At 32.7% G+C, this 4,164-nt stretch overlaps 1 protein-coding gene across 1 annotated transcript in view; it reads left to right on the plus strand.

The window, feature by feature from the left end:
• LOC137649176 (E3 ubiquitin-protein ligase TRIM9-like) overlaps positions 1–4,164 on the plus strand; it is a 50,892-nt gene that overhangs the window by 4,599 nt on the left and 42,129 nt on the right. The gene's annotated exons all lie outside the window — the stretch shown is intronic.

Here is a 4,164-nt window from a genome sequence, read left to right on the forward strand (position 1 = left end):
GAGGTTAAGTATATCCTTAACACCCATCCTAATGAAATGTAATGTAAGTTGTTTAAAAGTTATGCAACCTAGAATTAAATGGAATTCTACGCCCTAACTCTTACAGTGTATATGAAAAAAATTTCATAGGGGAAAAGTAATAAAAGTTACCTAAGAGTACTTAATTATATAATTCATAACCCATTAAGATAGATGAAGTATAATTCGAATTATCAGTTTTGTAAAGGTTGTAGTCACGATTTACCCCACAACCTATAAATCACAATCATGCATCATACTACCTGGTACATCAAGTCTTAACAACATATTGCTATTTTGAAGTTTTTATAATTAATAAATAAGGAGATTTATTTAATGTTATTATTGTTCTTGAACTTCTCTCATAGTTTTTTCTTTATTTCCTTTCCTCACTGGGCCATTTATCCTGTTGGAACCCTTGGGCTTATCGCATACTGCTTTTCCAATAGGGTTGTAGCTTAGTAAGTAAGTAATAATAATAATAATAATAATAATAATAATAATAATAATAAATAATAATAATAATAATAATATCTTTTCATCTCTCCTTCGACAGGCGGAATTATCGGAGTCCCTCCAGCAGCTTTCCGGGAGAGCCAAAGCACCCACGCCCACATCACCAACCTCAAAAACTTTTCAGGACCGAGTCAACGTAAGTATAATGCTCCTGACAGGTTTCCCAGCGCTTAAGTCAACACGCGGCGACTGGGAGTGTTCCCCTTCAAGTGTCATCATTAAAGAGAGACATACTCTAAATGCTGCATCAGCATTTTTAACTACACTGTTAAACATTTGCCGTAAAAAGGATTGTCAAAATTCTGGAATAAATGTTGGCCTGGTATTTACAGTTTTAAAAACGGATTTGTTAACGTAAAGGAGTGATATTAAGGTCACTAACCCGTAAAAGATAATAACAAAGTAGTGTAAGAATTACGCCCGCCTGTATTTCTGAAAATACGGATGAGAACCGTATATTTTTTTACGGAGAATTTCCGATTAGAATTACGTTCACTAACCCGTAAAAGATAATAACAAAGCAGTGTAAAAATTACGGCCGCCTGTATTTCTGAAAATACGGTTGAGAACCGTATAATTTTACGGAGAATTTCCGATTAATATTACGGATTTTTTTAACAGTGTACTCCCATGTACCTTCTGGGTTCGGCAGTGAGGAATAGTTTATGGATTCAGTAGTGATTCTCATAACGGATTTAATGTTATGGGGGAACGTATGGTAGGGAGGTTAACGTGATGTCATAATTTGATTCGTATTATTGCATCTCATACTGTTATGTGGATGGGATTCCTTTTGATGTCTTGGACGAGGGTGCTTCGTCACCATAATCATTTGAAATGAGCAGTAACCCGGGAGGCAAGGTTGTAATGGTATGTAAGTGCATATGCATTAGGGTCTTTGATAGCAGTACTACTATTTTGTGATGACATTTTTAGAGGAGTTTTTTTTTTTTTAATAATGCGTTAGGGTCTTTAACAGCAGTACTACTATTTTGTGATGACATCTTTAGCTTAGTTTTTTATAAATAAAAATCATATGGATTTATTATAAAATTACTGTAAATGAAAAAGAAAAAGATATAAATGCTTTTCACGGATATTTTGATAGGGATGTAAACATGCGAAATATAAGTACTTCTGCAATATTTTTAAGGAGCTATTAAAGACCACATAGCTTAATGTTAACAGTTACAAATCTGATTATTTTAATAGAAAAAAATGTTTTCATCAATTCATCTGGATTTATTGTTATGAAAGCACCTAATGGAAGTTCCTAAAGCTCTGTCATAATCAAAATTGTATATACTCTACACTGTTAGAAAAAAGCCGTAATTTTAATCAGAACATTCTTCGTAACAATATACTGTTTCTCAACCGTATTTCAGTAAAATACAGGGGACCGTAATTTTACCTTACTCTGTTATTATCTTTTACGGGTTAGTGACCCCTAATATCACTCTTTTACGTCAATATATCTGTTTTTAAAACGGTAAAAATCATGGATTAAATGTTGCCAGACATTTACCGTTTTTTTTAATGCAAATTATTAACAGTGTATTTATCATTTCGCTTGGAATCTTAGAAACCCGTTTGCACTTTATTTGTGTTTTTAGTTTTTTGGCGAATATTTAACAAACATTTTCGATTTCTAGACACATTGAAAAGATGGTAGGTCATTACTAGGCTGATAAAATACCCCAAAACTAAAAAAAAATATCTTTTAGGAAACTCAAAATCGAAAAATAATTTCCTACCTACTATTTTATTAGAGTCCAAAAGAATGATAGAATTTTGCTGGCACTGCCTCAGTCCCCTTGACAATCAGAGATTAAGAAGTTTATTTTAATTAAGACTCACTACTTTTCTGTGCATATTCGAATTACAAGAACAAAAAATCCTTAAATATACTTTTATTTACTAACATTAGGTGCACCAATGAAACAGTGGAATTCATTATTATATGTGTGAGTGTAATATATATATATATATATATATATATATATATATATATATATATATTATATATATATATTTATATATATATATATATATGTATATATATATATATATATATATATATATATATATATATATATATTTCTCAAATTTACTGGGCCTTATATTTTTGGTTTACAGTGTTTAAGTCCTACCCCTAATCTACAAAATTATTCAACATTTAAAACAGTTTAACCAATTAAATAGAAATACTCACTATAAAGAAGATAATAAGAAATATCTTCAGTCACTTTTATTACAATCTTCTTATCAATTTTATAGAAATGACGGCAGACAGACATAAAATTGTTACCGTACTCAGATAGTATGTCTACTATCTATTGGATGGGTTAGTCATGGACTCTAAGGATAAACCTAGTTCAGTAAACGTAAATTCAAAATAATATCAAAGTTCTTTTAAAACTAATTTTCAGTTTTGAAAACTCTCTCATGCATTTCTTTCAAGACGCTTTGCCAACTTTCTTGGAATTTCCTCTTTTTAAAACTCTCTCCTATTCATTTCCTAACAGACACTTTACCAACTTTCTTGTAGAGAGAGAAAGAGAGAGAGAGAGAGAGAGAGAGAGAGAGAGAGAGAGAGAGAGAGAGAGAGAGAGAGAGAGAGAGAGAGAATCATTCCGTCTGAGAGTTGTTTGTGTCGTGTCTTGAGGAGTATTTTGAGAAACTTCATTGTTCATCACTCGTTGTTGTGGACCATAATTACAAAGTGCCGGGGGAGAAAATGAAATATGAATAGCGTCTAAACAGTGCTTTAAGCATTTTTATACATGTATTATCTCGAAAAGTGTTATTTCTTATGTGAAGGATTTATTCTTGTGGCATAAGGCAATGCTATTTGCTTCGTCTCTCCGTGTATTTCGAAATTTCAGGGTATTTTTGCTTTTCCTGCAGACCTCTATCATTTACACTGAAATGTTTTCACATATTTGTGAAGAATCCTTTTCATTTTATGATTGTGTAGGTCTATTTGCTGAGTTATCGGCAGCCATTGCCTGGCCTCCTTGGTCTTATCTTGGGGTGGAGAGCTGCGTGGGCGCTGATCATATGTATATATGTTCAGTCTCTAGGGCATTGTTCTGCTTGAGTAGGACAATGTCATTGCCCTTTACCTCTGCCATTTATGAACGGCCTTTAAACCTTTATCGAAGGGACATTAAGAATTTATTTCCAGGTCTTCGTACTGACAGAATTAGAAGAAAATATAAAGGATATTTATGATATTTTTTTAGAAGTGCCGGCGATTATCGATAAAGCACACGTAAATCAAACTTGTCAGTTTTATTGTTTAAAAGATAAACCGTTCAAAATATGCGTCAATCAGGTATGCAAATCCTCACTGCAAGATAAAAGCTCTGAGAGCTTGATAATTTAACGGTTGCCACTAAACCTGATTTATGTATAAACACAAATGATGAAATAATGTTACATCCGAGAATTGATAAAGGAAGGTTTTTCTCAGTGTAGCTGTTATGTTACGTTACTTCGTGTGGGTGTTGTCTCTCTCTCTCTCTCTCTCTCTCTCTCTCTCTCTCTCTCTCTCTCTCTCTCTCTCTCTCTATTAGCAGGAGTTATAAGGTTGTCAATTTACTTTGTACCCAATGATAATAAGACCGG

Source organism: Palaemon carinicauda, chromosome 11 (genome assembly GCF_036898095.1).
Source record: "Palaemon carinicauda isolate YSFRI2023 chromosome 11, ASM3689809v2, whole genome shotgun sequence".
NCBI classification, from domain to species: Eukaryota; Metazoa; Arthropoda; class Malacostraca; order Decapoda; family Palaemonidae; genus Palaemon; species Palaemon carinicauda.